Raw genomic sequence first — 14092 nt, 5'->3', positions numbered from 1 at the left:
AGGGCCAAATAAAATATGAAAAATTTGAGAAAGCGGTCAAAGATGTAAAAACCGAGGATTTAGCAGATGCTGTAAGTAGATTTTTAGTTGAGGGCTATAATAAATCAAATATGACTGATCTGCTTTGATAAAATATTAATCATGATTGTGCTCCCCAGGGAGAGGATCCACTGGTGCATTTTCTCGACAATTAGCAAGAAAAGTATCATGAAATGTATATAGAGCATTAGCACTCATGGACAACAGAGAGATGGCGAGTTTTAAATTCTTAAAAGCAGAATTTTCTATTTTTATTACTTTAGTATAGCTTTGTCGGGAAGAATACTTTGCTAATTCATAGAAAACTATTTTTTCTTGCAGTATTACATGGAAACATCAGATTCCAATAGCAATCAGTATGCCGTAATAAATATTCCAAGTATTCTCACTGTTCATTATAGCACATGGCAATACCAAAATGAGTGAGAGGCGTGGACATGTCTTGTTGAAATATTAAATGCTGTAGTTGTTTGCTCCTGGAGTCAAACACCCACCTAGCTCCTCTGACAACCTATACAATACATTAAAAAAATTGAATGTAGTAGGTGAGTTTTTCAAATCTAAAAATGAGAGAGAAATTTTTTGTGGCAGAAGACAAAAGGAATGTTTCACAATCATTCGATTAGTTAGAGAGAGCAAAAGAGACTAGAAGTTGTAGGGAAGGAAGAAAGTGATCAACAGATCTAGTCATCTAGAGGACAGAAGGAAGCTTATTTCATACCTGCAATTGCACGTGTTTCCTTGCTGGTCATTCTGTAAGTTTGTGATTTATTGTTTGATTCGACATGTGAAGCGGTGATTGTATGTAGCCATTAGAGCTACAAGTTAAAAGTTAAAAGTTTGAAGTTTCACCAGTTTAAAGTTTTAGTGTTATTTTAGAGTTTTCTGGTTGAAGCCGAATGCTCCTAGATTTTGTAATAGTTTGAATCAAAATTGAATAGAAAGCAAGCAGGCATACTTGAATCCATTGCTCTTCCCTTGTTTATTGCATGTGAGAAGTTTATTGTTGAATACTTCAAACTTTGGCTCTCTGGTTTTAATGGTGAAAAATTCACATTATAAACTTGGTCACTCAACTTGGTCTTTCTCTAAGTTGAAACTTTGTAGTTTAAGCCAAGCTCACTTGGCACCTATTGGTCTTGAGTTGCCCTTCACATCCTGAGTTCACTCGGCTCTTTCATGTGCTGAGCTCATTGGGTACCCTCCTGCCACTTGGCTCCTTAAGGTGTTGAGCAAAACTGGCACTCAGTAATAGTTTGTACCGAGTGGAAATTTTAATGTTGTAATTTTTATTTTTTATTTTCTACATGGTATCAGAGCTTTGAGGCCCCACATCCACAGTGAGTTAGGGTAATTTTTTTTGGGATATTTAACATGGTAGGAGATGCAGAAAAAATATGAGAGCAGTCATGACCCTTCTATGGACAAAATTATGATACATGGGCAAAGAAGATGAAGACCATAATGGTTACAAATGATTTATGGAAGTTTGTGATTAATGGGTTCAATGATGTGACAGACCCAACTCAATATGTTGCTCTCACAAATGCATAGAAGACTCAGATGAAAGAGTTAAGGAGAAAGGATGCTAAGGCATTAAGTTTGATTGAGGTAGCAATGATAGAGATAGTTTTTTCAAAAATTGCAGCAGCAAATTATGCAAAGAAAGCATGGGATATCCTTGAGACGAACTTCAAAGGGACTAATAAAGTCTATACAGTAAAGCTACAGAATATAATGAGGGAGTTTGAGAACCTTCAGATGAAGGAAAATGAATCAGTTATAGATTTTAGTTCAAGAATGTCAAATGTGATTAACCAACTGAAGTCAAATGGAGAAGACTATCAAGAGAAATGGATAGTGGAAAAGATATTGAGGAGTTTACTTCATAAATATGACAATTTGGTCATGACCATAGAAGAGGCAAAAGACCTTACTATTTTGACAATGGATGAGTTGATGGGTATTCTTCAAACCCATGAGCATAGGATCAACAGATCTGCATCTTCTTCTTCCCAAGAGCAAGCATTCAAGGTTTAGTCAAATCCAAGAGGAAGGGGGAGAGGAAAAAATAGCTCACATAGAAACTCAAGAGGCAAAGGCCAAGGTAATGGAGGACAATGAAATGCTACACCAGAAAGCTTAGGAAGAGCAGATGGAGCAAGTAGCTCAAAAAATACTTCAAGACGAGGTAAGAAAAATTACAATTCAAATAGGAGTAATGTAGAATGCTACTACTGTAATAAATATGGGCATTATGCAAGTGAATGTTGGAAAAAGAAAAATGATTAGTCAGGACAAGCAAATGTGGTTGATGTGAACATGGGAAGTGGAAACAATGCCATTGCCTTCATCATGTGTAATGTTGGTGAAGAAAGAAGCTCTGAAGTTTGGTACCTTGATAGTGGATGTAGCAACCACACGAGTGGTAATAAAATTTTGTTTTCATTTATTGACAAGAGTTTCAAATCTGAGATTAAAATGGATAACAATTGAATCCTACTAGTAGTTGAAAAATGATCTATTATGGTCCGCACCAAGCAAGGTGAGAAAAAGGAAATATAAAATGTGAATTTTTCCCTTGGTATGAAGCACAATCTCATGAGCATTAGTTAGCTCATTCAAAATGTATGCAAAGTGCTGATGGAGAATGACAGGTGTGTCATTCATGAAAAAGATGGGAGCAAGAACTTACTTGCAACAGTTCAAATGACAATGAACAAAATGTTTCCCTTGAGGATAGAGACATGTTTCTCATCTCAAATTGGTGCTGCAACTCCCATACAATCAGCTCTAAGGAGTGTGATTGAAGACCCTTCATGGCTATGGCACCTCAGGTATGGTCATCTTGGCTATGCTAGTTTAAATTTGTTGTCAAATAAAAGAATGGTAGAAGGTTTCCCAAGAATAGGAAATTCATATGACAAGTGTGAGGCTTGTATTTTGGGTAAGCAACATAGGCTTCCTTTTAATTTTGAAAATTCTAGGAGGGCTAAATATCCATTAGAGTTAGTGCATACTAACCTAGTTGATTCTATGCAAGTTACTTCTATTGGGGGGAGTACTTATTTCATGAAATTTATTGATGATTTTAGTCATAGGGCATTGGTTTATTTTTTGAAATCTAAATTTGAAGCATTTGATAAGTTTCTGGAGTTCTAAGCCCAAGCTAAAAGAGAATGTGGAGGGAAGTATACTTCTAATTATTTTGTAATTTTTTGTAGAAAACATGGCATAAAGAAAGAGCTCACAGCCAGCTATACACCACAACAGAATGGAGTGGCTAAAAGAAATAACATGACCATTGTTGAAATGGCAAGGAGCATGATGAAAGAGAAAGGTCTCCCAACAGAATTTTGGGGAGAGGCTATGGAAACAGTAGTTTACCTAATTAATAGGTGTCCTACAAAGGTAGTTTATGGTAGAATTCTAATGGAAGCATGGTCACGAGGAGGATGAACAGTTGAACACCTAAGCGTGTTTGGATGTGTTGCATATGCACATGTGCCGAAAGAGAAAAGGTAGAAATTGCATGACAAAGGTGTGAAGTGCATCTTCACAATGTACAACTTAGAATCAAAGACATACAGATTATATGACCCATTGAACAATAAGATGATTCTCTCAAGAGAGGTAAAATTTCTTGAAAATTAGTCATAGTATGGACCGACTGATGAATCACTGAGCACCTCAAGTAAAGTGTCAATTATGAGTGAAGAGGATGTTAATGAACAGTAAGAAGGAGCAGATAGAAGAAAAGGCAAGTAGCCTCAGTCATTGCCAAGCTCCTCTAGGCATGATCAAGTATTAGTGCCATGTAACAGTGAAGACCGAGCTAGTTAGCAAAGCAACAACAGTGAATATTCTGATCTCATACTCTCCTCTTCATTACCAAAAAGACCAAGAGTCTTAGGGAGATATACCAATATGAAAGGTATGAAGATTATGATGAGAGTGTTAATTTTGCATTAGTTTCTCATAGTGATCCAATATATTTTGAAGAAGCTATTAAGGAGAAGAAATGGTATAAGGCCATAGATGAGGAGATAGATGCTATAGAAAGGAATGAGAAATGGGAGCTAACTGAATTGCCTCCCAAAAAGCAAGTGATTGGAGTGAAATGGGTCTACAAGACCAAATACAATGGTAACAGCAAGATTGATAGGCATAAGGCAAGGCTAGTCGTTAAGGGCTACAAATAGCATTATGGCAGGAATTATGATGAGACATATTCTCTGGTTGCAAGAATGGAAACCATTTGTGCTATCATAGCAATTGTAGCTTAGCAAAAATGGAAGGTATTTCAAATGGATGTGAAGTATGCTTTCTTGAATGGTGTATTGAAGGAAGTTGTCTATGTAGAGCAGCCACTTGATTATGAAGTTGTAGGTGAAGAACACAAAGTATATAGATTGAAGAGAGCTCTCTATGGACTCAAGCAAGCTGCAAGGGCATGGTACAGTAGGATTGACTCATATTTGATGAGCAATGGCTTTAGAAAAAGCAATAGTGAGCCTATTCTCTATATCAAGGTAGTAAATGGAAATGGGTTAATTGTTGTCTTGTATGTATATGATTTGATTTTTACTGATAATGACAAGGCTCTAATTGGTGAGTTCAAAGAGGCCATGAAAAATGAATTTAAGATGATAGACCTTGGTCTCTTGAAGTACTTTCTAGGCATAGAAGTAAAACAGATGCATGATAGCATCTTTATCTCACAAGAAAAATATGCAAGACAGATCTTGGAGAAATTTAAAATGCAGAACAATAAGCCAGCCCCCACACCAACAACAATAGGTCTAAAGTTGAGCAAGGAAGACTCTAGGAAGAGAGTGGATCCAACACTATACAAGAGTATGGTTGGAAGTTTAATGTATTTGACTGCAACTCGGCCAGACTTGATGCATGCAATAAGTTTGATTTTAAGATTTATAGAAACACCAAAGGATTCCTATTGGCAAGCAAAAAAGAGGATTCTAAGATATGTGAATGGTACCAGGGGATTTGAAATTTTGTATACTGCAAAAAATGAATTTAAGTTGATGGGTTATACATATAGTGATTGGGCTAAAAGTATAGATGATAGGAAGAGCACTTTTAGATATGTATTTTACATGGGATCGGGTGCAATTTCATGGGCATCCAAGAAGTAATCTATTGTTTCTCAATCTACAATAGAGGCTGAATACATAGTAACAAATGCAACAGCATGTCAGGCTATTTGGTTAAGGAGGATCTTGATAGATTTGAAAGAAAGGCAAGAGGGTGGAACCATAATTTATTCTGACAACATTTCCTCAATTACATTGTCCAGGAATCCAATCTCTCATGAGAGAAGAAAACATATTGAGATTAGATATCACTTCATCAAAGAGTGGGTGGAGAATGGGGATATCAAAATGGAATTTTGCAAGTCTGAGCAACAACTAGCATACATATTTACTAAGCCATTAGGTGTTGGAACTTTTGTACACCTAAGAGAGTGTCTTGGGGTAGTTGATTTGGATCAATAGTGATCTTTTTTTGTTTGTCTTGGGACAAAGGGGGAGTGTTGAAATATTAAATACTGTAGTTGTTTTCCCTTGGAGCCAAATGCCTACCTACCACCTTTGACAACCTGCACAACAGATAAAAAAAATTGAATGCTGTAGGTGAGTTTTTCAAATTTGAAAATGAGAGGGAAATTGTTTGTGGCAAAAGACAAAAAGAATGTCTCACATTCATTCAATTGGTTAGAGAGAGCAAAAGAGATTAGAAGTTGTAGAGAAGGAAAAAAGTGATCAGCAGATCCAGTCGTCCAGAGGACAGAAGGAAACTTGTTTCATGCCTGCAGTTGCACGTGTTTCCTTGTTGGTCATTCTATAAGTTCATGGTTTATTGTTTGATTTGACCTATGAAACAATGATTGCTCTAGGTGCTATTGTATGCAACTATTAGAGCTGCAAGTTTAAAATTAAAAGTTTGAAGTTTCACCAGTTTAAAGTTTTAGGGTTTTTTGGTTGAAGCCAAATACTCCTAGATTTTGTAATAGTTTGAATTAAAGTTGAATAGAAAGAAAGAGGCATACTTGAATCCATTACTCTTCCCTTGTTTATTGCATTTGAGAAGTTTATTGTTGAATACTTCAAACTTTGGCTCTCTAGTTTTAATGGTGAAAAAGTTCCTGTTATAAACTTGGTCACTCGGCTTGGTTGTCTAAGTTGAAACTTTATAGTTCAAGCCGAGCTCACTCGGCATCCATTAGTGCCAAGTTACCCTTCACATGCCGAGTTCACTTGGCTCCTTTATATGCTAAGCTCACTCGGCACCCTCCTGCCACTCGACTCCTTAAAGTGTCGAGCAAAACTGGCACTTGGCAATAGTTTGTGCCAAGTGGAAATTTTAATGTTATAATTTTTTAATTTTTATTTTCTACAGGTCTGGCAGTGGAAATACCAAAGCGATATAAGAATCAATAACAAGGGCATAGAGAGTAAGGTGTTGCTTCAAATATGCATGGACAAAACACAGAATCGAAATGATCTTGGAGTTTATTCTACGATGCGTTCTTACACTAGTTCTTTTGGGTTTGGTACTATGTTGTATTTTTAGTGGATGGGTAGATATGGAACTGATACAGTTAAAATATGGGTGCGTAATGTTAACAGTGCTAATAAGTACTTGGACTATATTGAAACAAGTTAATTCTATAATTAAAACTGTCAGTGCTCAAATCATAGGATATCTCAACGTTCTAGACCATAGAAGAAATCTGGGCTACCAGAATCAAGTGATTTCTGGTATCAAATTTTCGAAGGAGGAAGTTGGGAAAAAAACCATGTTTCTTTTGAAAATTTATTTCCTGCTTATTGAGCCTTTGTAGCCTTAGTCCAGTGAGATCAACCAAGGTAACTCAAACACTGGGATTGATATAAAATTTGATTTTTGTGAAAAATCAACTATTGCAGTCACTGATTATTAATCTCCTACCATAAACGATTATTAAACTGCTGAAAATAAATTCTCAGCTAATATCGAAAAATAACACAACTACAACTTCACTTATAAAATACGGAAAGAAATGTGCAACACAATGAACACAATATTTTCAGAAAAATTGTCCCTGGAAAAATCCCTAAGGGAAAACTAGTTCTACAGATGAGAAATTATATTAAACTTCAGCAAATCAAGAGATACAAAATTCCTTGCCTCTCACTGGTGAAACTCCGACAACCTCCTAATTTCTCCTGCTGATATTCCTCACTGCTATCCCTACGCTAACACTGCGCCCTTGCTAACACTGCAAACTACTTCTCCAAAGCTTCTTTTCCGAATGACCCAATGACCCCTTTTTATACTACTCCTATTGGTAAACCAATGACCGAGATTAAATCAAACCAACAGCTGAGATTAAGACAAATCGACAGCCAATAATAGAATTGGTTGCAAAGTGTCCAAAAGGGAATCACTAAAATTAGTAAATAATAACCATTTACTAATTTTTGGCAAGTGGACAAACAGTTGTCCAAACCATCCATAAATACAACCTCTATTCATAGATAAGGACGAACAGCTATCCAAGCTACCCATAAATACTACTGCTATTTTTGGGTCAGAAATAACAGTTGTCTAACTGACAATAATTAACACTCCCTCTTATCGAGGAAGCTATTCTGCATGACACCCATCTTATCTCTGAAGAAGATAAATTTGGCCTTTCCCAAAGCCTTCGTCAGAATATCTGCTACCTGCTCATCTATAGGTATATATTGTAGTCGAACAACTCCCCTTTGTACACAATCTCTGATGAAGTGATATCTGATATTTATATGTTTAGACCTATCATGAAACACTGGATTCTCAGACAACTTGATGCAACTCTGATTTTCACAATGTATCACAATAGTCTCAACCTTTTGACCAAACAAGGCTACTAACAAATTTTGAAGCCATATAGCTTCACATGTCGCCATGCTAACTACTATGTATTCTACTTTTGCTGAACTTAGAGCCATAGACTTCTGCTTCCTGCTAAACCAAGATACAACTCTTGATCCCAAGCTGAAACAACATCCTGAAGTGCTCCTTTTGTCTGTTGTACTTCCTGCCCAATCTGCGTCAGTATAGCCTATCAACCTGATACCTTCACCTCGAACATATCTAATCCCATACTCGACTGTACCACACAAGCAACATAGCACATGCTTAGCCGCTATCCAATGCATTCTCTTTGGTTCAACCATGAACTGACTAAGAGAGTTTACTACAAATGCTATATCTGGTCTAGTGTTGACCAAATACATAAGCGAACCAATCAATTGTCTATATAAAGTGGGATCTACATCCTTCTTCTTAGTTGTATCTACCTTCCTCCAATTCGTGATCATGGGTGTAGACATGGCTTTGCAATCCTCCATCCCAAATTTTTTCAAGATTTCAATGCAATATTTCCCTTGACGAAGGAAAATCTCCCCATCTGTCTACCACACTTCCATGCCTAGAAAGTAGTGCATAAGTCCTAAATCCTTCATCTCGAACTCTTCTACAAGGTTCCTCTTGCAATCCACTATGAGCCCTAGTGAACCTGTAAGAAATAGGTCGTCCACATAAAGAACAAGAATGATAATCTCACCCCTAACCATCAAGTAGTAGAGGTTGGCATCTGCTTCACTCTTCACAAAGCCCATTTTCTGCAAGTATGTATCAATGCGCTCATACAATGCTCTAGGAGCCTGCTTGAGTCCGTACAATACTTTCTTCAATTTGCACACGTGGGTCTCTTTGTTGTGTGCTACAAAGCCTTCTGGTTTTTCTATGTATACCTCCTCCTTCAACTCACCATTGAGGAATGCTATCTTGACATCCATTTGATGGATTTGCCAACCTAGCTATGCTGCAAGTGAGATTACAGCTCGTATAGAAGTATACCTGGCAACTGGAGAAAATGTCTCCTCATAGTCTATTCCCTACTTCTGAGAGAACCCCTTTGCCACAAACCTAGCCTTGTATTTCTTGATGCTACCATCTGCACTGTGCTTTATCTTATAGATCTAGCGTGATCCAACTATAGCCCTATCTGTTGGTCTAGGTACTACCTCCCACACATCATTCTGCATTATTGAAGAATATTCTTCAACCATAGCATCTCGCCATACCTGATGTTCTGCAGCTTCCTGATAGTTAGAAGGCTCACTATCTACCAACTGACTAACTAATGCCACATAGTCATTGAACTTGGCTGGTTGTCTTCGCTATCTAGTACTCTTCCTAGGAGCTCCCACAAACTCCTGAGTATCCCTTTGTGTATCTGGAACCACATGGTTCTTGCTGCCAACTGTAGAGGATGAAATGTCAACCTCTAAGTCTTCTAGATGCATTTCCTGTTGCACCCATTGCTCCATACTCTGTGAATCTTCACTAACTGAGCCTACACTCGTATTGGTAACTGTACTTGAGCTTTGCTTCCCTTGACTTGGTCTTGGAGCTTTTTTTGGCTATTCACTCTGATCATCTGCTGGAAAATCTCTGGATCTCTTGAATGCCTTGTCCTCCATGAACTTGACATCCCATTTGACAATAATTCTTTTAGTCCCCGGAATGAAAATCCTATATGCCTGTGAGGTCTCACCGTACCCAACAAAGTAGCCCCTCTCTGCAGTCTGATCTAACTTTGTACGTGTATCTCCAGGAATATGACAATATGCCAAACTCCCGAATATCCTGAAGTGACTAACATCTGGCTTCTTCCCTGTGAAAGCCTCCTCTGGTGTCATCTTCCCTAGCACCTTGTGTGGAACTCTATTGTGAATGTAGACTGCTGTATTACAGGCCTCTGCCCATAAGTAATGGGGCATGTCCTGGTCATGTAGCATAGCTCTTGCTGCCTCTAATATAGAACGGTTCTTCCTCTCAGCAACTCCATTCTGCTGTGGATTGTAAGGAACAATCCATTCTCTCTTAATTCCTTCTCTAGTGCAGAACTCTTGGAAGACATTTCTTTTGTACTCGCCTCCATTTTCTGACTGAAGAACCTTTATCTTCTTTCCTGTCGAGTTCTCCACAAGAACCTTCAACTCTTGGAATCAATTGAAAACCTCATCCTTAGTCTTCAAGAAGTATATCCAGGTCTTTCTAGAGAAATCATCAATAAAAGTAACATAGTACTCATATCCTCTGAGAGATTTCGTCGACATTGGTCCACAAACATCTAAATGTACTAGAGCAAGAACACCCTTAGATCTAGTGCCACTCCTTGGAAAAGATGCTTTCGCAAACTTCCCCAACACACATCCCTTACATACATCGTCATGCTCTGTGCTCACCTTTGGAACACCTGTCACGGTCTCACGAAGCAATCTAAGTGCTCCATGATGAATATGGCCCATCCTCCTATGCCATAGCTCTCCAAGATCTCTAGGCTTACTATTGCTCATAAGTGCCTTAGGAGTATCAAACTACAATCTATAAAGGCGATCACTCCTAACTCTAATAGTTATGGGTGATTTCCAATCTTTGTGCTTAATCATCACATGTGTCCCTCTAAAGAGTACATTATACCCCCTATCCTGAAGAACAGATACAGAAATCAAATTCATACCTAAGCCTGGCACATATAACACAGCATGAAGAGGAATTATCTTTCCATTCTCCCTCTGAAACTGAACAGTCCCTTTCCCAACAGGTTTGAGTTTGGACAAGTTTCCCATAGAAATCTAGATGTTGGTGTCCTCCTCCTTGTAACTAGAGAAGTACTCTCTAACTCCTGTCATATGAAATGACACCCCACTATCTATATACCAAACACATTGTGAGGTTGAGCTAACCATACAAGCTATGAGTGCAAACTCATCTTCCATTCTGCTGGAGAGTTCTTCTGCACTTGCTGAAGCTGTCACTTGCTTCTTACCCTTTTTCCTCTCTGGGCAATCACTGACATAGTGGCCAAACTCGTGACATCCAAAGCACTTGACCTTAGAAAGGTCCTTCTTCTTCTTTTCACTTTGTGAATTTGATCCTTTGCTAGATCCCTTCTTTGCTTTCCATTTACCCGCTAGGGCAACATTCTCTTGTTCCACCTCATTTTTTTGACTCTTGTTGGCCCCATTGACAACACTTAGTCTAAACTCCTCCTGAGTGAAATCAGTCCATAGTCAATCCCAACTCGGTAAAGTATCTCGTCCACTGACAACTTGAACAAAGACACTCCATTGTTTAGTAAACCCATTTAGGGCTATTCTCACTAGCTCATCATCACTAGGGCTATCTCCAACAATTGCTAACTCATCCTTGACAAGTTTGAGCTTGGTGAGGTAACTTGTGACGTCTTCTCCCTGATTCATCCGGGTATTCTTTAGCTTCTCTCTGAGAATCAACTTCCTGTTGGTGGTAGCATTTTGGTATAGATTTAGAATGGCATCCCACATCTTTTTTGCTGTATCTAGCTCCGAGATATGTGGAACAATATGATCCTTGACACCATCAAGGATAATCTTTCTTGCTTTGGCATCGTCCTTCCTATATGCTGCAAGCTGTGTTGCATCCGTTGGTACAGGTACACCACTGGTAGCATAATGCTTGATACCATTCTCTTCCAACAATAAAGAAATTCTGGCCTTCCAAACACCAAAATTTGAGGCACCATCCAATCTATCCTGATCTCTCAAACCAGCTGAAGCCATCTCAAGGGTTTAAAGCAATAATAAATCTAAAGAGATCAAAATTTCTTTCCTAGAGAAAAACTCTTCTACCCTTGCTTTGATACCATGTGAAAAATCAACTATTGCAGTCACTGATTATTAATCTCCTATCATAAACAATTATTAAACTGGTGAAAATAAATTCCCAGCTAATATCGAAAAATAACACAACTGCAACTTCACTTATAAAATACGAAAAAAAATGCGCAACACAATGAACACAATATTTTTGGACAAATTTTCCTAGGAAAAACCCCTAAGGGAAAACCAGTTCTACAGATGAGAAATTATATTAAACTTCAGAAAATCAAGAGATACAAAATTCCTTGCCTCTCACTGGCAGAACTCCGACAACCTCCTAATTTCTCCCACTGATATTCTTCACTGCTATCCCTATGCTAACACTGCGCCCTTGCTAACACTGCAAGACTATTTGCTAACACTGCAAACTGCTTCTCCAAAGCTTCTTTTCCAAATGACCCAATGACCCCTTTTTATACTACTCCTGTTGGTAAACCAACGACCGAGATTAAATCAAACCAACGGCTGAGATTAAGACAACTCGACAACCAATAATAAAATTGGTTGCAAAGTGTCCAAAAGGGAATCACTAAAATTAATAAATAATAACCATTTACTAATTTTTGGCAAGTGGACAAACAGCTGTCCAAACCACCCATAAATACAACCGCTATTCATAGATAAGGACGAACAACTGTCCAAGCTACCCATAAATACTACTGCTATTTCCGGATCAGAAATAATAGCTGTCCAACTGACAATAATTAACAATTTTGGGCCAAACTTATTTATTTTATAAAGAGAAACCAATTTGTGTTTTGAGTCAGATAGCACTAGGTGTCATTATGCGGTGAATATAGATGGCCATGGATCTCATTGTGCTCTGCCGCGTATTTTTCCTTACTGTAATGAAAGCTGTCGAGATTTCTCATCAAAAGTGGCCCAGTTTCTGGCACCAGTAACGAGATTCCTGTGTCGCTTATTTCACTACAAGCCTGATAATTGTTATAAAAATGACCCTTCAAACCAGCCTTAACGATCTACACCATATCATTAATACTTCTACAGAAACTTGACATGATAAATATTTGTATATTAATCTAATTGCTTTAGCATTTCTGCAGGTCCCGAAAACAAAAATTCAAATCGACGGCTAAGCGCACCATTAAAGATGATGATATTACTGGCAACTTATAGCCCCAAAGAGCGGCTTGCAATAACTTATTTGAGCAAAGTTGCAGAGGGCTTCGAAAGACTTCTGTGTGAATGCAAACTCTTTCTCACATACCATCGTGTGGCGTGGAACGTTTTTTCTCAAGAAGGGAAAGTGAGACAGTGCGCTGGATGGCAGGTGCAACTTATTGTATGGATCTTTTGCTGTTGGCAATGGAAAGATCAAATCGACAAGATAATTGAGGTAAGCAAATGTTCTAAAATACTTTTCGCATCAGTTCGTGGATGTACTAGCTCCGTCATCTTGATAAGTACAGCATATGTCTTGCACAACTAGAAAAAGCTTGTCCCTGTAGATGGCCTTTCAATAAACAAGGAATTAATTTCCTCAGGTGGTGGTAAAGATAACTCAGAGGATGAAGAAGAGGAGGTGCTCTCACTTAAAAGCATAGTTCCACATTTCATGGAAGAGACAGAAGTAGAGGCGGTTGAAGTACAAGCAGATGAAGAAATAGAGGCACACTTACAGAAAGGGACAGAAGTAGACATAGAGGAAGTACAAGCAGAAGATGAAATAGATGTACAGAAGTTGGGTAAGAAAGTGAACAAGTCTAAGAAAGAGAAAGGTGGGCAGGGCAATAAAAATGAGGTAGACAAACAGAAATTGGGTAAGAATGATCAGAAGTCAAAGAAAGAAAAAGGCAGGCAGGCAAAGAAGAAATGAATGTGAAGGAAAAGGCAAAGGGGGAAAAGGGAGAGGAAGAAGTGATGAAGGGAGGTGATAAGGAGAATGCAAAAAAGTGGGAAGAATTTAAGAACACTTTGATTAAATATGATGTTTCTATCGAGTGTATACTAGCTTTTCAAAAGTTTAGATTCTACTGTAAGGTCAAAAATCTTCTCCCACCTGCTAATTGTGACCAAGCAAACAGAGATGCTGAATATTAAAATGCTCCCGAACTTGATCCATGTTCTAGTTTGCGAAAAAATCCAAACTGGAGATAAGAATTTGGTGGTGACAAATACCTAAGGAGGCTTCGAGTATTATAGTCATTATGCTAGATGAATACTTGTTTCAAGTTTCCTGATGCTTTGTTTGATTGTATGTCGTTCCGATGAACATTAGTGAGAATTATCAATGACATTCTTATATGTATATAAGAGCAACAACACCTCTAAGT

Source organism: Cupressus sempervirens, chromosome 7 (assembly GCF_028749045.1).
Source record: "Cupressus sempervirens isolate cs-2001-9-10 chromosome 7, ASM2874904v1, whole genome shotgun sequence".
NCBI lineage: Eukaryota > Viridiplantae > Streptophyta > Pinopsida > Cupressales > Cupressaceae > Cupressus > Cupressus sempervirens.
The sequence above is the reverse complement of the archived record's forward strand: the minus strand, read 5'-3'. Positions refer to the sequence as shown.